At 47.4% G+C, this 21,768-nt stretch overlaps 1 protein-coding gene across 1 annotated transcript in view; it reads right to left on the bottom strand.

The window, feature by feature from the left end:
- Positions 1-21,768, bottom strand: part of IKZF2 (IKAROS family zinc finger 2) — a 193,275-nt gene that overhangs the window by 24,276 nt on the left and 147,231 nt on the right. Inside the window, exon 10 of the mRNA XM_080399859.1 lies at positions 1,007-13,631. The gene's annotated coding sequence lies outside the window, so the exon portion shown is untranslated. The remainder of the gene's footprint in view (positions 1-1,006; positions 13,632-21,768) is intronic.

Genomic DNA, 21,768 nt, shown 5'->3' with positions numbered 1-21,768 from the left:
TGACTGCAGAGTGCCTGAGATCTGAGATCAATATTAATTTTACAAACCTCTCCAGAAGAGTTCCTTAATTAATTGTTGGAATTAAAGTCAAAATTGACCCCTCAATTTGTTCCTGTGGCCTTTAAATCAATTTTCTTTTCTTTACAAGTAATCATTTTCGGACTGGCGAATGAAACCACCCTTTCTTTCTTTATTAAGTATATTTTAAAAAAAAGTACACTCACCAAATATATTCTAAACAGGACTCACAGGGAATAAAGCCAGCATCTCCCACTTTAATCAAAAAGAGGGGAAATATTTTACACACTGCTCCCTTCTCACCAGGTGAAAGCTGGCCTCCAAGGCCCTCTTTCTCGGGCCACTTATTAAGCTGTGTCACCGGCCCGGCAGGGAGCTCTGACTGCAACGAGCAGCAATGTCCACACACCGCCACCACCACAGCTTCTTAACCAGCCACTGCCCTCCCTTCCTTTACTGAATCTTAAATGTCAGCAGAACCACATCACAGGTTACAGAGTGCAAAGACTCCCTTATTTTATGCAACTGCAGTAACTTCACACTGAATTTGTCCTCATGCAGCAATCCACAAGGCAAGGGAGAAAAGAATCAAGAGATGAAGGGGTTTACTTGGCATCCCTGAGGTCCCGGTTTATGCAGACTGCAATTTCCCAAGCTCTCAATGTAAGCTTCATAATCCATGTACTACCTGCCTCTGCACCTTTTCCTGGATACCCTTATGTCCATTATTTTGCCAACACTCAAAGAATTGCTAAACTCCCAAATTAGATAAAGGCGGTGGGTTTTTTCCCTTACAGCTGATATGCTGATTGCACTCTCCCAGTATTTTACAGCTTGGTCCCTAAATAACTTTTTTCTCTGGGAGAGCCAGCAGCTCCCACTGACCAGCTGGGGATGCTTTCTTATCGATGATGCTCTATCTTGCAGACCCAAGGCTGGATTAAGACAGATTATTTCCCACCCCTCGTACTTCAATGATGGGAATTACCTGAAAAGCCCCACTCAGGGTGACCAGGATGGGTCTGTAAAGTGGTCTTGACGGCAGGAGCACCTTCTGCTGGGTTACACATTGATGGCAGCATGCGACTTCACTCCTGATCTTCAGAACCACATGTAGGTGTACCACAGGCTGTCTCCTTGTACACAGGGCCAACAAATCCAAAAGCCCTGCTAAGGTGAAAGGCGTGTGAGCTCGACATAAAGCATTTTTTCTCAGCAGGCCTGTAAGCTGGCAGGAAGATCATTGTAAATCAATCTCATGGATTTTCAAAATATTATTCAGAATACACTCATCTAGTTGCACTCCCTCATGATAATGAAGAGAATCATTAAGTAAATAGACACACAATCCACAAGTCCAATTTTTGAAGGCTGCAGTGGGCACCTAGAGATGTTGGCAGGTGGAACCAAGTCACCTCTTACCTGCCCAGACACTGCCAAGATGGGCAGATATTATGTCTGCATTTTAATGGCACACTCCTGTGCAATTTTTTAAATTGATAGCTCTGCACAGCATTCACAGATGAATACCATCTGGCGTGGTGATTTATTGCCCCTGAATTTCTCAAGTTACTTTTTCTTTTTTTTTTTTTTTTTTTTTTTTTTTTACTTTTCTCATCTTACCTTTTCCTTATATTTTCTCCATACAAAAACATTTTCTATAGAAATGCAGTTCAGAGAGGCATTTCCTTAGCATGCTATTTTATCATAAGATAAACAGTGGCCTGTCACTAGACAGACCAACAAACAACTGATGTATGGGATCTATTTAATACCTCTGCAATTCCAGAGGCCTTCTGGTCATATACAGAATTGTCGAACCATATAATCATTTGGAAAAGACCTTTAAGATCTTCAAGACTAACTGTTAATCCAGGACTACCAAGTCCACCACTAAACCACATCCCTATGCCGTTATTTTACAGTATTGTAACAGATGCTCATAACAGGTCATCTGGAAAAAAGTATATACGATGCTGGCATTAAAGAATGTTTTAATGAACATACACAAGGAGAAAAAAAACGTGTTGTTCAAGCATCCCTAACCCCAGTTCCTCCTAACTTTTAAATGACTGATCTGGGAAAATACAGTAAACTTAGTTTGTAAGTTTGTTTGTTGTGGCTTCCATTATAACTTTAGGGTAACCTTCATAACTTTGATTTACACTTTATTTCCAGCTCACACCTTACCTCTTTCAGTTTACTTGACATCCATCACTATAGCTTCCAAATTCTTTGTAGTCCTTAACACATCTAGCCTTCTAGCACTTGCTGTAGTAGCATTGTTCTTGGAGCAGGGGCTGAGCAGAAGCCCAGGCCGTAGGGGTAACATACACAGAGCTGCTGAGCATTGGCAGGGCCAAGAAGACAAGCCCATGTTTTGGAAAGGAAAAGGAGCTTCTAGGTGACACAGGGTGTTGCGGCACTCTCGAAACCATAAAGCTGCAACAATGTCTTTTACCACCTCATACCAGCATGTTCTTCATACAATCCCTCTGCTGTTCCCATCTCACTTCACCCAGAGCACACTCTCTCTTTTCTCTGCTTCTTCCTCTCTCACCTTCTCCTCCTCCTCGGCTGCTCTCTCTTCACTGGTTCTCAACCACTTCACTTAACCAGCCACACCTGCACCTTATCTACATCGGCCAACCCGCCGCCCCTGAAGCCAGCCCACAGTCGTATATTATCAGTGCTAATTAACTCAGCTTCAGTCCTCTACAGCAGGGCAGCTTACTGCCCTCAGAGCAAGGTGTATAGCTAAGGCACTGGTAACTCAGACCTGTGGTGATCAAACGATTTATTTTTCACATTCTGAATTAAGAGATTTTTTTTTCTGTTTCAGCTATGAAGAGCAATTAGCTAATTCGTGATAATTTTGAGAAGTGACTACTATTACATTGAGGAAACTTGCACATGTTCAAGATTAGATGAGAAATCAAAAGCTCTACCAGGTTCACCAAAAGGTATTTTTCTCCCACCATGAAAAGGAATTTACCCTAAATCGGAGTCTCGAGGGAGGCCTCTGAAGCCTCCCTATATCCTGGGACACATGGGAACCCTTGTACCTCTGCCATGCCAGGCATGGACCCGAGCCCCTCAGGGACATCCCCATGTCCCCATCTCCTTCCCAGGAGTTCCCTCCATGATCGGACACTGCCTGGGAATAACACCTGCAGCTCACCACAAACTCAAACCTCCGCCAGCACGGACGGGCATCGCGAAGGCAAGCCAGGCTCACGGCCAGGGCGAGGAGGTTTTCCCAGCTGCTCCGAAAGGGGAGGGAAGGAAAGCGCTGGTCAACCTGCCACTCGCGCAAAGAACAAACTCTGAACTATGTGTGGGGTTTTTTTAAACCTATCTACCACATGAGACATCCAAATCACCTTTTTTACCCTGCTAGGAGGAAAAGTTTCCCTTGTTGTTTAAATACTGAATGGAAACCAGACTATAGATTGTCTGTCCTTTTACTCTTATGAAAGTATAATTAAAAGCCATGTTAAAGTTGGGAGATCAACAGAGTTTGTGATAGATAACAAGCCAGGAGCTGTCAAAACTGTCAGGCCATTAAGAAACAAAATAATTCACACCCTAGTAATTGCTTTTATGTGCATTTTCCTATAAAATCCAGGAGACATGAGTCACGGGTCCTTACAAAAGAGCCTTGTTTTTTAGCCTCGAATATGCTGCATTGCACTTTTACTTTCAGGGAGCGTTTGGCACAGGCATTGTCCTCTGAAGATCTAAAGAAAGCAAACGCAGCGCTCAGTGTCACTGCGGTGTCCCTGGCTGTCTCCCCTTCCCCATCCCTGGAGCTGGGGACGGCCACAGACATGGCTGTGCCATGCTCTCCCTGGGGCATCTCGCTGCCGGCAGCAGCAGATTTGGTCCCAAACACCTGTAGCATGCTAAGAAATTTTGGCTTTGCAAAGTGACATGTGACGATGTTTCCTCCTCCCACCCAACTCTGATTTCTTTGGTCTTTCTAAGCCGAGACGTACATCATGCGACCAAAAATTTTGTAGTAGTAGTAGCAGCAGCAGGCTTCCTCCAAACTGGTGTTTGCACCTGGTCTTCTTCACAGCAGCTCCTCGGTGTGCTCGGGGAAGCCACAGTGATGCATGAAGGGATGCCGCTGCCACTAAGCGTTATTTCCACATGTTCAACAGAAGGAGGATTGAAGCCACCTGCGAAGTTTTGCTTCTTATCCAAAACGGATATTATGGGAAGGAGGGGGAAGGGAGCAATGGCCAGAGGGATATCTTTTAAATCAGATTATTGGCAACATTTCTGACCTCCAGGTGTTGATTGTATTCGTGTAATGAGGGACACTAAGCTGTTAAGGATGAGAGGGCTGATTGAAGCTGATATTGCAGGAGGGTATGGAAAGCATTGCAACGCCTGGTGACTTCTACAGCATCCAGCCACTAGATGCCCCTGCAAGCCCGGCAGCCTGCCGGGCCCTGCCTGGGTTTCGGCGGGCAGAAGAGACAAAGCTGAGGCTCAACCCAAGTAGAAGATCGTTACTTCTTCCTTTGCCAGGGTTTTTGGACTGTAAGCGTTACCTCTGCAACCAGCATCCTCCTGTTATAAGAGGGGACATGGGATGTGTGTACAAAGGGACTTCGGAACCAACCCAAACCCTGAATGGCCCTCGACCTCCCGCTGTGAAGGCACATCTCCTTTCCCACTGGCCAGTTTGCACAGCGTGGAAGAGCAATGTGGGGGAGATGTAGAAAGACAACAAATGCTCCAAGACTCCAGATATCATTCACTTACTGTGCTGCACTAGGCAGTGTCAGCTCATTTCCACAGATGCTCCCAACGCTGCCCGTCCAGGGAGAAGGATGTTACTGCATTAGCTGACTGTTGCTTCCAGCTCCGTGGTTCTCAGGCCCCTGTTATTTTACGTACCATTAGCAGGGTAACAAAGCCCCTCCAGCTTTCACATTCACCTTTTCTTCATAAGGCATGACCGACTGCATGCTGCAGAGAGAAAAGAAAGAAAAAGTGAGCTTACACCTACATGCACAGACATTTACGAACCTACGTGCTGTCATGTTTAGGAGTGAGGCACTTGGGTTTGGTGCATCCGTTGACCAGGGCCGCAGCCAAGGTCAGACCAAAAGCTGGGGCAGGACCTGTTACTTTCCCAAAGCCTGTTTTCTGGTGTTGGTGTTTTGGTTTTTGGTTGGGTTTGTGTTTGTTTTTTTTTTTTTTTTTTTTCTTCTTTGGTGGTTATGTTTTCTTTTTCAACTCCTTTGAAGATCTCCATGTTCTTTGCAGAGATTGCTCAAGCCCCGTGTGCCCCCGTGGGTGGGGCAAGCACCAGTTTCACTATGAATTTCAGCTACAAACCTGGCCACACAGCTCTGAGCTCTGAGACAACCGGAGATCTGGGGGCTGGACCTGCAGCCCGATCTGTACCGACACGCACCTCCCGCGGATGGGGAGGCTGGGCAGGAAGCACCTTGTGACTCATTTTGACTCTTGTTGGTCTGTCCAAGACACTGCTGCCAGGATCATCTCTCATCGGCTGCTCGAGCTTTTTTCACTGTCCTACACTTTGAGTTGCTGTGTCAAAACGCGTTGTCAGGTTTTGTGGCACTGTGCGTGCACTGTCTCCTCCTCATCCCTAGTGCCCAGGCTGCCTCCCCTGCTCCTGGGATAGCCTTTCCTTTCCCTCTCTTGTACCAACCCAGCTCCTTTTCTCACCGGGTCTGGAAAAACCCACCAGGTACTGCTCGCCCAGCCTGCATGCTGGTTGTGCTCAGGGGGTTCAGTTCTCCACCTCTGCTGCAGCACCCCCAGAACAGCTTTTGCTCCACCACCCAGTAAAAATACATTTACTTGTGGAAATAAATGTCCATGTGAGCATCAGCGTAACCCATGGACAGGCTTGAGTTTGTACCCTACATTGGGGAGGGACTGATGGCTCTTCTGCTGCTTGCTGTGTTCCAGTGGATATGTTTTCCAGGCAGGATAAATGCCGGATTTCGTTTTCTAGTGGGTCTTAAAAAAAAATAATCTAAGAATGGAACTATCTGACCATTTAACTGCAAAGCTGTTGTCTCTCAGCAATAGCCTGCGGCTCCTCAGCACTTGGACTTGCATTTGGAGTGGAGCAGGGCTCCCTGTCCCCTGCTAAATCTCCCCTCTCTGCAAAAAAAGCTGCTTGCTCTTTTCTGAGCAAAACCCCGCATCTCCCCACCTCCAACCATGCTCCCTGTCACCGAGAGGTCATCTTCTCTTGGGGAGTCACCCTGACACTTGCTTTAACAGCAGAGGTTGGGATGCTGCAACCCACAGGAGCACGGCCAGGTGTCCCCAACGCAGGAGGGTGATGGGGGGCTGCGGTGGCCCCACACACCACAGGGACCCCACAGCTGCACTGTGCCCCCTGTCCCGTGTCCGCCAGCACCTCCTGCATGGTGTGGGCCCCCGCCACCCACCTTGGCTCACTGCCCTACCTGCAAAGCAGCCTCTTGCAAATATTTGCCAAAGGGAGATCCTCACTGATAAGAGAGCTAGGAGGCTTCTTAAGGTGACTGCGGAAGGAGGATTAGGGCTGTCTGGGCAGGGATGGGCACTACAGGAGGCTGTTTCCATGGGGAGCAGGAATCCGGCTCCACTGGTGGCCATCCCACCACAGCGAGCCTGAGGGATCCCGCTGAGAGACATGCTCACCCCTGTGACTCACACCACCCCCGGCAGGAGGGTTTGGCAAGACCTCTGAGCAGAGCAGGAGCACCGGCCCTTAGGATGCCACCTCCAAACGGAGTCCTTCATGCTAAGTCAGCGCTTTCAGAGCAAGGACAACCCCTGCCCACGTGCTTGTACAGCGCCTTGTACAACATGTTCCCTACAGGGTGATTTCCAGGGTGCACTTGGAAAGGACGTTTCCCTTCCCTGCTGCCCTGCACCAAGGATGGCCATGGCAAACACTTTTGGAAGAAAACATAACTATCATTCCTTCCCCCACCCTTTTTTTCATTTGTTTTTGTTATTTATTTATTTTTCAAATCTCAATCCCTGGCAGAAAGTACTGTCTCCCATTTTCGCGACCCGCCTTGTCCCCAGGCTGATGTTGACGGCTCCAGGGAACAATGTGGCTTTGAGGCTCCGGGTGCACGCAGGGGAGGGGATGGAGTGCCGAGCTCCACCGCGGCTGTAATCCCCCTTTAATTGCTGTATAAACACAACCAGTGATTTCCATGGATTGGCATAGCTGAATGCCTTGTTCTCCAACTCTAAGAGGAACTTCGTAACTGAAAAAAGCTTGTTTTTTTCCTCAGACGGGACTAGCATACACCCAGTTCCCAGCGTTTCAGCAGAGGTACTATAATTTACAAAACACAGTTAATAACAGCAAACCACTAAGGTGGACATAGTTAAATTAAAAACAACAACAACAACAAAACAAACAAAACAAAACAATCAGAAACCACAAAAAAAAATATTTAAAGCCTATCCCTTCATGGAAACAAGCACATTTATATAAACAGTTGCAGCCACGTTATACCAGTTCTCCCCCATCGATAAATGAAAGCAGCCCAAGCTGGGTGTATCGAGCAGCCCCCAGGTTTGATGGCTGTACACACGGCAAACTGCAAGCTCAAATCACCAAGCAACACTTGCCAGCGCTGTAAATCACTGCAGCACCAGTCAGTGGAGTTAGATTGATTTCAGCCAGCTATACATCCAGCTCGGTGACTCTGCAAATAAACTTTCCAGGTATCAAAATACTTTCCTGAATTTCAGGATACTGGACAAACATTATGAAACTCAAGAGAATTTTTCTATGAAATACCTTGAAGGCTTTTGATGCATTTGGTTGGGTTTTTAAAATCCCACATAAGCCAACTACAGTCACAACTTTCTTCTTGTTATAGGAGTAGACTAGAGTAAAAATTGGAGAAAATGGTATTTTCCTCTAGAAAGTGCTGATACGTAATTTTGGTTTTATCAGAATTTTCCACAGGAGAAAAATATTGTTCACTGAAATATCATGACTCAAAAATATGTCACTGTTCTTCAGTTTTTGTCCCTTAAGGCTTTTTTTCCCCATGTTTTGTTTTGTAGTCTAAGTTTTTTCAACTAAATTCCTAAGACCTTGAAAGGTAAAGACTTTCCTAGTTTAGCTCTCTGTCTACGCACATCCTGGGAGCTGCTGGTTGCAACAAAACTTGGCCTGGAAAGGAGAATGGAAGCAGAAGGTACTGAAAACCACAATTCCCATGAGGGATGCTAAAGTCATTTTGCAGAAAAATACTTTGATTTTCAGCTGAAACAGCTTGGTTGTCATAGTATGATATATAAATACCAAGATTTGGGGTGGAAAGCAGATATGCACATGAAAACGGTAATTTTTAGGGGAAAAAAACCCAACAATTTTGCACCAAAGAAAAAAGGAAGTTGCACCGTAAATCTGACAGGCTGTATGTGTGGGGAAGCCCTGTGAAATCTCAGCCCCACAGGGACTTTGCTGTTCACCATTCTGGGGTCAAGATTCCTCCGTTAGGATGTTAAACACTGCACAGTGCTGACCAAAAGTGGCACTGAAGTTCATGCGTGCAAACTGGCTTGCCAGGTCAGCCTCTGCACGTAGTGACAGAGACATCCCATCAAAACCATCTGACGACAATACCTACAGCTAGGACATTGCTCCTGAGCACATTGGACCGGTGACCCTAGCCTGAGCCAAAAAACGGCCTCAATGGCACCAAACTGGCCCCCAGTATTCAGACCACATTTCTACTGGTAGGTATACCTGTGGGTGTGATAGCTGCAGCCATCTGGAGGCTTGTGTCTAAGTGGGACTTGCACGATCTCAGGATGCTGTGCCTGAGCAAATACACTGAGCGATGCTGAGGGCATCACCTGCCAAAGCCACCCCCCCAGCTCTTGGTTTCAGACTTGCTCCGATGCATTCAGCTGGAAGGCGGCGTGGCTGGGTCAGCGCAGTTCCGCCTGCAAAAGCCCACGCAGGTGCCGTGCAGCCCTTCTCTTTGCTGGCATGTAACACCTGCCCACCCGCCTCAGAGGAGCCCCTTTCCTCTTCTTGAGGAAAGGGTCTTGTTCCAGCTGATTCAGTTAAAGCTTTCATATTAACTTTCTGAAAACCTACAAATTTGTATGAATATGGGGATAAAGTAGAAGACAGACAAGTCCAAGCCTGTGAGATTTTTGTGTACACGCACCCCCAGCCACCTCAAGTGTTGCAGTGACCCGTGCAGCACAGCCAGCTCTGTTGGGGAGCCTGTATCCTTATACATCCACTTCAACAAAACTTTGCTTTCAGAGTTACCAAGATTTTCTGACTTAACTATTGCCAGGGTTGGTAGCAGTCCAGGCTGTGTACCTACCACAGTAGCTCAGGGATTTTCTCAAGGAGAACATCGTTTTGGTTACAAAAATAAGACGTTACAGAAAATTGCATAGAAAAGCAATGAGTAAAACACTCATCAGGTTTGCACAGGATATTCAAAGGGTAGAGATTTGCAGCCCAGGGACATGCATCCTTTGCAATCCATTTTAAAGCACAAAACAGCCCAACACCGCTCCCAGTAAAAGATAACCCTGTTTGAACAACTCCCCATGTAACCTTGTGCCCAGGATCTCTCTAATGCAGGACTGAAAGTCTGGGTCTTCACCAGTGCTGTGGCCAGACTAGTACAAGCACACAAGGCAAAGTATAAGGCGTTCCCTTTCCATTTGAGTTATTCCACTTAAATGCTCCCAAAGAAGTTGAGGGCACACCTATTTTCATGAGTCACCAGGAGGAAAAGCCATTGCATTTATGGCCTATATGATACCAAGTTGAACTGATCCAAGATTTGACCCTTGGACTCCACAGTGGCACTTGGCTTCTGAGCGGTCAGGAAGATGGATACGACATACCAGAAATAGGATATTAGCCACTGAGAGGGGGGATACAGGCTCTCCAACAGTTAAGGATGCAGCTGGTATGTTATGAAAGGACAGATTGTAGCTACCTTGCAGAAAGTTTTAAAAAAAGTTGTCACGCTTTTCCTGTTGTTGCACCGAAGCTTCATTGAAATTCTTATCCTGAAAGGTTTAAGGAGATGGCTGGAGAAAACCTCGGTGAATTCCTATTTGTGCACATGCATTTCACGTGCAACACAAAGTCCCATCACAAACTCCAAGTAACTTTTGATAAGTGATAATCTGCGGGGGAGTCACACCTCTGCCTTGCCATGCTTTGGCAGAGACCTCTGGGGACAGTCTTCATCATATGGGCTACGAACCTACAGATTTTATACCATAAAACATACTATGGTCAGAAGCGAGAACAAAATTTATTTGCTGTCATCCCCACATTTCACGGGAAATTGTTAGAAGTGAGAAGTATTAAATTATTACGTACCATTAAACCGTAACCAAACCATAACCATTAAGCCATCAAATCATAAATTTGGAGGGGTGAAGGCCTCCGTCCGAATTTCTTGAAGCATCACGCATGTAGGCACAGACTCCAGCATCGATCCCCACCATTCAGCAAAAAACACGACAGCAAGCACATTAGTGCTCTGAGGAGCTGAAAGCGGGCAGGGAGGATCTGTGCAGTGAATCGCAGCATATCTGTTGCTGCTCTCTGGGAGACAGGCTGTTCTGAAACACAGGGCACACACCGCTCCCAGGGACCCAGGTATGATGGGATCTGGACTGTTTGCATCTCCCACGGCTGTAGAGGACCGCCCTGGTGGCTTTGCTCCTTTCCCTTTTTTCTGGAGATGAGGCTTTCAGGGGTAAGCTGGAGACTACACTGATACAGGGTTCCCCTGCACATTTCCATTCATAAGCCACTGAGCTGGTAATTTTATAAGCCATAATTAGACGTTTTCTGACACCTAATCTGCTCATGTGTCTGTTTTAATTTTCCCCATCCAACGTGCAGAGGTAGACGACAGCAAAACAATACCCTCCTTGTGCGCCGCTCGCCAGCCTCGGGAGAGAGCCGCTCTCCAGAGCTGCCCCGGCAGGATTCCAAGCTCCGGGAAGCGACGCACCAGCAGTGCTGGGGAGAGAGACAAGAGTGGATGGTGCTGCGAGCCCAGGGCTTGAGCAGGGCGCTTTTCCTCTGCTCCCCTGTGTGGGCACACAGCCAGTGATTCCCAGCTTACCGTAAGGAGCAAAGTTTCCATTCTAACCCCACGAATGGGAGAGGAGCGCGCTGCCGTACAGCGTGAGTCGCTGGATGTAAGCAAGAAGCAAAGGCCAGGGGAGAAATAAACAAAGTGAGTGATTCTGGACTGCAGTGTTCTCACGGCACAGGAATGCTGGCAGTGTCTGATGTTGCAGGATCTTGGGAACCCCCTCCTTTCCAGCAGGTTTATTTCTTTTTATTTTCCTTCTTTTTTTTTTTTTTTTTTTTTTTTTAAACAAGCCCAAGCTTACAAAATGTGCTTTGCTGAACTCAATCACATTATGTGGCATTTGTGTGTTGGAGACTTTGCTCCTCCACGTTCCTGCAGCCTCATGCACCCACAGATGCACACCCGTGTGCCGTGCCCCCAGTCCATCCCAGCAACCCGGGCACATCCTTAACCGCAGAGACATTGTCCCAGACACTGACAGCACATTTCAGCCTTGGGATGGTTCAGGACTGTGCAAGGTAAATACAACTGACAATGTAATTGATGTGGTTTTTCTCCAAGCGAGTCAAGAGAGTTTTGTTTGTCTGGGTTTGAATGTCAGATCGCTGCAGCTCATTTCATCGGTGCATTATCAAATTCCTTTCTTTCAGGTAAGAGGGTGCAACCAAATCACAGCTAAGAGGATTAATGAAGATGTGTGGCACCTGAGTCTGAATTAAGTTCAGGTGAGAGCAAACAAAAATTCATCATCTAATGACCAGATATCCACAAAGGACTCACTATTTCCAGAAGAGCAGCCACAGCCTGGTGCCAGGTGCCATCAGCAGTCCATATGAATCATCCCTGCAGTGAAGCTGTAGAACAAGATGTTGGTTTGCTATGTTCTTGCTTGGTAAATCACAACCTTACAAATCCAGGGAAAGGCAGGAAAATGTCCAGATTTCTTAGCCCAGGGATTGTGAGCTGGGGTCTGCCCTATGGAACATGTCTTTCCTTAAGCACCAAATGGAAAGGATGGTCTGACTAGACAGGAATGGTATCTGTGAGCCCAGCCTCACCTGCAATCTATCATGTAACCTGGACGGTTGACTTCTTTTAGTCTTTTTTTTCTGAAAATGGAGGCAAATTCTCCAACATGTCAATGGTTTACATCTAATACCGGCCACAGGGAGTCTCAACACCATGGTGATGCGACTGTACAAAACAGAGGATGGAAGAAAGATGCTAAATAAAGAGACAAAGGATTCAGTCCAAAGAGAAGCACAGTTATGGAAAATGTTGAGGGAGGTCACTGAAGCAGCAGCAAAACTGTCAGCCAATGTAAGCCAGTGGTGACGAGGGGACTGTCTCACCGGCTGCTAGGCAGACAACTTGGCCCATGATTAGATAGCCATATGTGGAACTCGGAAAAGGGAGACAGCTGGGATGTTAAGAGGGTAAGACCCTTGTCCTCGTGAAGCACTGCCTTTGCAAACAAGGAAGCAGACTGGCCAGAGGCGCTTGGGATTGGCACTTGCGCTCAGTGCGATCAGAGAGGCAGAGAGCTGTGGATGAGGAAGAAGATGTGAATTTACTCTGAGACTAGTGGGGACCCACCCACGAAGTATCAGGTTGGTTTTCTGAAAGGATTAAGGAGTCCTCACCCTTTGGGAATTCTCTGTGCTGTTTTTGTTGCTGTCATCCAACAAAGGTGCGGCACTGGAGAGGTCACAGGAGAGGTGAGCAAAGTGTTGAGTGCTCTGCTTCCCCCAGGATGGAGCAACATGCAGCAACCAGTCTGAAGAAGAGGAAAACAATAGGGAAGACTGGGAACTTGCATCAGAGCTTCCTGATCAGAGCTCTGTCCCTTATAATTCCTTATATTGATAATCAATGTTAATAGCTACTGAATTTTCCTTGCTTTCTCTCTTTAATTTCAGCAGAATAAGCCATGGAAGAAAGAAAGAAAGCGAACTCTTCCTCAAAGACACAGTTTGCCTTATGGACTTGCGTGGGTTGGGCTTTCCCACCCTTCCCATAGGGCTTGGATTTGGCACAACTCTTCCCCAGATGGGGAGGTCATGGCCACAGAAAACTGCTTTTTCCTCTAATAGCAATGCCAAGGAGAACGAAGAGTCATTCCAAAACACAAAAACAATAAAAGAGGGAAATTGGTGTCACCTACAGTCAAGCTCCAGCCCACAGGATTTGAAGGGGAGCTGCGGTGACCCCAGGGCCACCCTTCTTGGTAATTGTTGATAGCAGCAATGGCCACATATTGTGGCTTATGAGGTTCAGATTGGACATTAAGGAAAAAAAATAATGCGCAAGAAGGATAGCACAGACCTAGAACAGCTCACTCAGAAAGGTGGCAACATCTCCCCATCCACAGCAGTGATCAAACTCTGGGTAGTCAAAGCCACAGCTGACCTGATCCGGTGTTGGAGACAGTTCTGCTCCAGATGGGAGGTTGGATTACAGACCTCCTGAAGTCCATTCCCACCATCATTTCTATGAGACCTTGGAGGAAGGAATAAAGCAGAAGTGGCATAAATAGAATAATCCTTCCTATTTTGAAACCTCTTGTTATTTTTGCAAGTAATTAAATATGTATTTTCATGCAAACAAGGACAACGCCTTATACCAGTGGGTAAGCACAGCATGGGCTGCCAGTTCTTTTCCATCATGTGTTCCCCCCCTCCCATACTAGGGAGCAATGGGGGGCAACTCTTCTCCAGTCTTTCGCAGTAGGCCGAGGGTCCTCCTTCAAGGAGCGGGTTGTGGCTGGGGGAGGTACTGGAAGGTACTGAGAGCTGAGCTGTGCAGGTAGCCCATTTTCACTTCCACTGGGTCAGAGAATCGGGTGTTTAGATTCCCAAACTTTATCCTTTTCTTGACGACCTACAGCAGGCCTTTTAATGTGGCACTCACTGACAGCCATCTCACCAGGAAACTGGGAATAGCTGGTTCAGAAGCACAAGGTGACAAACCCGGTGTCCACCACTCTGCTGCTCCCATATTGCTACTCCAGATAACACCACTTTATAACTTCTAAAGATGCTCTTGTGCTGATGCCACCAGAAAGCCACACTTGAAGCCTTCACATAACAGGAAAAGAATGGTTTTCAGCATGAGAAAACCATAACATGCAGCAGCTAGTGACTGGGCACATGCTCAGCTGTTAGCAGCTCTGCGGATGTCGCTGGAAATGACTGTGGGATTTTTTAAGGGCACATCAAATTGATTTGGAACTGTTAAAACCTAACGCCTTGAGCTCCATCTGTGTTTCGAGTGTCCCTGCTGGAGGAGCAGAGGGAAGAACAAACACAAGCAGAGAACAGGATTTTCCTTGCCTTATCCCCACCAAGCACGTTTGTTTAAACAAGATGGGTGGAACCGAAGCCATGCATGGGTGAAACCAAAAGGAGTCGATCTGTGTGCCTCAGTACTTCATACCAGCACATTTGCTCCAGTACATTTCCCTGCGATGCAAAATCCAATGAGGTCCTCACAGCTCATCCAAGTCAAGACCTTCCTTCCTCTGAAAAATTTTGCTTACCACCCAGGCCTTTAAATTTAGCTTTCCCCCCCCCTGCTGCTAGTTTGCTTCTTCCTGCCTCCAGTATTCCAGGCAGTGAGTTTACCTTCCTCACCCCACACACCACCTTTTGAAACAGACGGTATGTGGCGGGGATCCCTACTCTGTGCCAACACTAGCCGGTAACACCCCGGTCCCAGCCTGATTTCTCAGCCCATCCTCAACTCGCTCCCATAAAGAGGGCAAACAGGTGTGTAGCTCATCCCCTTCCGATCCATTATTCCACCACTTTCACAAACCAGTCCAGTAAAGGGGTTGGGTGGGTAGAAAACTTGACACAGTATTTAGATACTTAATTTCAGCAGTAAAGGAATTCTGCAGGAATTCAGCCACGTACCAAACATCCTTTGCATCCCTTTGCTGTCTATAAGCAAATCTCTGGACCACATCAGATACCCGATTCACCCTTTCTGGAGTGAAGGCTGGAAAACATGCTCAACACCGCTCGCAAACAGCATCTCAGATGTGTTATTGACAGCAAGGGAGAGGTCTCTCCAACATTGCTGGGTTGCAGCACTGTCAGACAGAAGCTATTTAAGACCTTTCAGGGCTCTGAGCCCAAGCCATGCCCGCTGGACTACAGATCTTTCTTCTTTGCCTGGAGTTACTCTCCTGGAATAGTTTGCTAGTAAATGGGTGACACATGGCCATCAGGAGTCTGACAACATTGCTCCAACGTGGTCCCAAAATACTCCAGTGCTTGCATGTTCCTTCACAGCATGTCCTACCCCACTGCTGAGCAATGTTGCCTCCCTCCACCAGCACCAAGCAGAGCTTCACTGTAATGCGCACGGTGAGATATCAGAAAACCAGGACTAGCGTGGATGAAGAGTTTGGAAACATGTCCTCGGTGAGTAAACACTCTTTTCCTTAAAACAAAACCAAACCTAAAACAACAACAAAACAATTTATTCACACCCTTTGGAAGATGCTAATTAAAGTTTACTTTAAAATACTAGCAGACATGAGTGTGGGCTGTAACAGGAACATACTGTGAAGTGACAGGTCTGCAATAATCCCATGCCTCAGCCAAGTCTAATTCATTCTGATCACACACAGGTCCGAAATCCAGGGAGGCTCTCGGAGCAAAAGCATGTGCACTTGTGGGAGGTGCAAGAAGTGGCTCCGGAGCTCCGGAGGTGCGAGAGCGAGAACAGGTGTGAGAGCAAGGGGTTAATAAATGGCAGGTGCCAAAGAGCCCAGCTCCGCAGCAAGCAGAAGGAAAGCTCTCCCTGCTTCACTACGGCAGCTTTGTAGAGCTCTCCCTTGTTCGCCGGCTCAGGGGAGGCACCTCCATCCAAGGTTTGCTTTAGTCTAGAGCAACCTGGCCACAGGGAACTGGAAGGAGCCATGGGAAAGGCTGAATGCAGCTTGGTACTGGAGGATGAGACGCCTCTAAGAAGGTGGGCACACGCCACAGGAATAACTCCCTTAGCTTTTAAGAGCTGATAAACCACTGGCTCGTCATTGAATCCCAACGCTGCCTTGAAACTCACGAACGGGGGAAGAAAGGTTACTTGTCTCCTCCTTCCCCAAGGTTTTCGCTCATGCACAGTGATTTAGGGACATGCCCTGACGGCACCTCGGTGCCCAGCAGAGATCCAGGTGCATCTCAAGAGGCGCTGGGAAGGCCAGCACGGGTGGCTGGGGAGGAGCAGAGCCAGGGGTGATGCCAAACACTGGGCTAGGAGCTGCAGCCACCTGAGCAAGGCCCATGCTTTCCAACAGGAGCAGAAGTCCTCCATGTTCCATCAGTTATCTGAAGCCAGTGAGGGCAATACTGAAATAAAAATTAGTTTGTTCTCGTGATGCATGTTACTTTGTTCTAGTGATGCATGTTACAGCCAGCTCCCGTATTACAACACCGATGCATTTGGGCCCAGATAGGAACAGGGTGTTGAGGAAAAGGCTAATGGAGATGGGCTCCATGTCCCTGAGCATATCTCCACACCATGTGCTTCACTGCTTGTTTAAACTTGTGTAACGTGTTCCAGGTTGAGTTTTTTAGATTTTTAAGAAGCCGCTTCCTAGCTTACGTGGGTCTATTTCTAAATGACTAACAAGTTACCTTCCTTTTCAAGGTCTTTCAATAAAAGAGGTCAAAAACACCAATACTGCAGCACATAGAGGTCATTGCATCTTGAGCAGACAGGCTACCTCACTCAAAACCAGCTAGCCAAGGCAGCAGTGGCAGCCAAGTCTCCAGCAAACAGATTTCAGCAGACATGACCTGACGCTACTCAGCGCCCGACAGCTGTCTTAGGTTGCAAAGACAGCGCACAGACACCATAACCGCTGCAAGGTTTAGAGCTGGTCCTAAACTGCTGCCAGAGCTGTCTCCCCTCCTGAGGAAGGCACCTGGTTTCACAAATCCCACACATGCCCCAGCCATTCACAGAAGGACGCGCCTCTCCATCCCTGCACGGGGAAAAACCAGCATCTACACATCTGACTTCTGGGCATGTTCTAACATGCCAAACAGCAACACCGAGCAACAGTGCCGGAGACAACGCATCCAATTTACGAGGGACTGACCCAGCTTTCTGAAATCACAAGAATCTACCTGAAAGGCTATCAACAGCAGGGCAAGGCAAACAGCTACGTGGGGCCTCTGCGGTGCAGAAGGACGGTAAAACCTCATTACAAGTTTGCCGGCAATTAGTACAGCTTGGGGATTACCTTGCGTGTGCAGCACTGCCCCATTCCTACCTCTGTTCCCTGGGAAGGGCAACGAGGAGAAGCATGCTAGATGTAACTGGAAATAATTTTACATGTTTCCTGCAGCCAGCATTATTTACTTTTATCCCACCTTTCTTTCCCGTGGTCTGCACATGCGCTGGGAAGGCATTTCAGTTGTAGGAATTCACTGGGATCCCACCTGCACTCCTAGGCAGGCTTTAATTAGATGGGGCCAATAAACTACATGTCAAACGGGTGATTTCACTTTTAATCACATTTTCCAAAAGGTAATAAATAGTTCTATTAAAGTGAACATGAACTTCCAGGCGCTTGCTCATCAAGCCTGGTGCCACATCACCTCTCACAAGAAGCCCCGCTTACTGCCAGGGCAGAGCTGGGGAGCCCAGGCTGCTCCTCACAGCCCCCTGCCCAGCCGATGCTCCTCGGGACCGGGCTCACACCCCCGCAGCGGCTGCACGCACGTGGTGCTCTGCGTCTCAGACGTGGTGGCTGCCTCTCCTTTAATGCACTGAAGATTTCACCAGGCACTGAAAAGGACAAAGGGAAACACATCCCCTTAAGTTATCATAGGGCTTGAAGTGGGAATGATGGGTCTCATAAGCACTTGGGAAAATCACACCCTTTATCCACGCTCAGGGTTTGCTCTGACTGGTCTTACCGTCAGACTACTTACTGCCTGTCATCCTCTCAACCACTCAAGGGAATCACAACCTTACATGCTGTCTTTAGGAAATTACCATCACAGACACCAAGGGGAAAGGTTACCTCACATCTCTTTCCTCTTGCAACCCTAAAACCCTAAGGCTTTAATTTCTTTGCATGCAAACCTGAGGTTTCATTTCATTCCTCCCCGCCCCCCCCCCCCCCCCCCCCCTCCACGCTTCTGGATACCGCGGTTGCAGGTTACGTGCTCTGTGATACAGCACAGAACTACCCTCGGCTTGCATCCCAGCAACCCACTCACCTGTCATTAAGTTCGTGTCCATGTGATACATGAAAGTACTCTTAGACCCTTCGCTGATAAACAAAGTTTCATTCATGTGCTTCCTCGCCTGTGAAATCCCCAGTGCTCCCTCAGAGATGAATACCTATTACAGGTCCTAAAAACTAACCTGCCAGATGGGAAGCAGTATAATGAAGGAGCCTTACTTCTTACAGAACCTCAAGCTTTCTCCTTGGGCCTCTGAAGAGTTGGAAAACAAGGTCAGTATAAATAATCTTGTATCCCAAAGCTGTTTAATAAAAACATCCCTATGTTTACCAGACTGCCGCTTAGCCATGCGCTTGCTGACATGTCCCTAATTGGAGAGCAAAAACTTCAGGGTAGCTGCTTCACACTGATCAGAGCTCCTGGCCAGAAATCTGGGTCAGATCCAGTGTCTCATTTCCTGGAATCTGACTTTTTCTGTATTAAGAGTCTCCTTTTTGAGCTGACGTTGAGTTTGAAAATAAATATTAGTAAGTAATATCAAGTGTGAACTGCAACCCCCAGGGCAACTCTCCTTAAAAATCGTGGTTAGATCTGTATCAGACAAACACTCCTGCCCACACCTTGTGGTCTTTGGGTAGCACAGACTGTCACCTGCAAAACCCAAACGAGCTTATCTCATTTCTGCCAGGAAATAGTGGTACTCAGGGATGAGTGCGGTGGCCACTTGGTCCAGAGCACAGCCAGATCGTACAGCCTGACTGTGCTGATCTTGAAAAGAAGAAATAAAACCATGATCCCTGAGCAATGTGTGTCACAGACCTAAAAAGCCTGAGGAAAACTCAGTCTTTATGTTTAATGTACAGATGTAGTGTCCAGCAACTGAACAAGAACGTTTGCATCCCATAGGCAGATAGCAGAGAGCTGCCATCAGCATCCACGGATGCTTTCCACTAAACCACCTCTAAATAGCAGCTTCTATTCAGTATCCTACAGGAGAAAACACAGCTATAATATCTTAATATGAGGGGATGTTGTTTCGATCCAAAGTGGCATCTTAATTTCAGTTTCAGCAAATGGCAGCCTCTGTGTCAGATAATGCCCAGATGAAACTTGCCTTAATTTAGAGTTGAAGCCGCTGCTGACAAAACGTGACTTTTAACCTCAGGAAAACCAAAATCTTCTCAGTTGCTACCAATTTGCATCTTCAAGATCAATGACAAGCACCTGAGAGGGTCCCTGAAGGACCTGAGCTTGCGTATCCGTTGCTGCAGGCTCAGAAGAGGATGCTGTGCCTGCCTGCACTGTGACTCCGAGTACACTGATGGGCGAAAAGCTGGAACAGGGAACTGGAGAGCCTGTGGGTCTCTCTTCCCATAGGCCTTTTTCTGACATATAATTAAATAATGATTGCGACTTCGCCGGCTCCCCTGGCAGCTTTCGGGCTGTCAGAGCAGGCGAGCTGCTCTCAGCCTTGGGAGAGACGGCTTGCACGTGCCGAGGAGCTGCATTTTCAGATCTACGCCGGAGCCCCGTGGCATTTACTGTGCACTGAAAACAGCATTTTTGTGACTCATTTATCACCTCTCCCTTTCCCCCACCCTGCAAGTCAGTGAAGTGGGGCGCTCCGGGGAGACTTCAGATTTGCCAGATAGCCAAATGTGATCCACCTCTGGGCTCACCTTGCCACAGGGGCACGAGCCCTCCCTCCACCAAGCTCGCTGCCACCCCAGGCTTCAGGGTTGGGTTAGGGTGAATCCACCAAAAGGAAGGAGGGGAGGGGAAAAACCCGAGAGACCTGCATCCCAAATCGGAAAGGTGTGGAGGAAGGAAGAGCAAGGGAACGGGAAGTACCAGAGCCGCATGCCTGGCGTGGGTAGGTGAGTGGAACACAAGGATTTTGGGAGGAGGAAGGAGCCTGGGGCTGATGGATTGTGCTGAGGATATGACAGATTTCTTCTCTGGGTGGGAAGGGAAGAGATCCTCTCCCATCCACACACTGAAGAGCAGCTGTAAAGCTACAGAAACTGCTGGATGAGGCAGAATAGTCCTGAAAGGGGTTCATCATCCAAGCTTACACATCTTGTCCTTCTCCCTCTTTGCCCTCAGCCCCAGTTGACAGCAGCTGATGAGCAAACATGCCGCTCTTCTTAAAAATGAAAATCACAGCCCTTACACTCTGCACTGACGTTAAAACTTCACTCCAAAGCAGACCCAAACCTTCAAATAATAGCAAACGTGTGGACAACTGCTAGAGCCGGACACCACCACCAGGGCCATGGCAGCAGCAGACCACGGCTCCCTGCCTGATGCCCAGCAGGGGCTTCTCCGCAGCTTGGCTTTTCCCCTCCTGCACATCTGTGTGTAAGTGGGGAGATGTGTCCCTAGGCGTGGGCTCCTCTTTCTGTCCAAGCCCTCCTGAAACACTGCATCCTTTCCACCTCCACAATTTTTAGGGCATCGAAGTAGCTTATAGCTACTTATAACTGTATCTTATGACCATATATCGCTTATAATTACACAGCTTATAACTATAAGGGAAGTTATTACACATGCCTTCAGACACATCTAGCAATGAGGAGATAGGATTTCAAGGCAAGGATATTTTCAGTTTCCCTAAGCAACATTATTGCACTTCAGTGTGGCATTTTGGAGCCTTAGTCCATGAAGAAACACGTGGAGACATGAATGCCTTTGGGTACAAAAGTACCGAGTTACAAACCTGCATAGACTTCTGAAGGGCAGACATCACCACTATGGGCTTTTAAAGGCTATATTATTCAGTTCAAGATCAAAATCCTCGGACAAGGCAAAACCCCCTCATCTCCTCCTTCAAAACCAGGGACTGCATGTTCAAAGTTTCAATAGATGACTTCCCATAAAGGTGGTGTCCAGCTTACACATGCCACACACCCTACACTTACTTAAGTATTCCTCATGGCAGCCTTTATCCCCAGTACCCTGGCAAAGAATGGAAATTCACAGGGGCAGAGCAAAAGCTGCAGCCAAGAAAGCATTTGAACTGGACTGCTCTGAACTGTGGCTTTCTTCAGCGTCCTTACCCTTAAAGAACAACCTGAAGGTCCCCCCCACACACTTCATAACCATTAGTTACATGTCTGACTAACTTCAAACCTACCACATTGTTCAAAATCCAATTATTTTACACATTAGAAGAAAAAAAAATGTGTACAGCTCAACTTACGCATGAAAACTCATCGTCAAAACTAATTTCTTAGCAGGTTTAAGCAGCCTGATAGGGAAAAAAAGGCATAAAATAGACATTTTGCTTAATCTGTGGCTAGAGGTAAATATTCTTAGCCAGCTTTTAACCATTTTGTTTCCAAGTTGTGTTAAAGGACTATGAAAGTGCCCAAATGCCTGAAGTCTGTGTTCTTCCAGTTAGAATATCATATTTCTCATTTATACAT

Source organism: Falco punctatus (assembly GCF_963210335.1).
Source record: "Falco punctatus genome assembly, chromosome: 8".
NCBI lineage: Eukaryota > Metazoa > Chordata > Aves > Falconiformes > Falconidae > Falco > Falco punctatus.
Note: the sequence above shows the minus strand (reverse complement) of the source record. Positions and strands in the feature narration are given on the sequence as shown.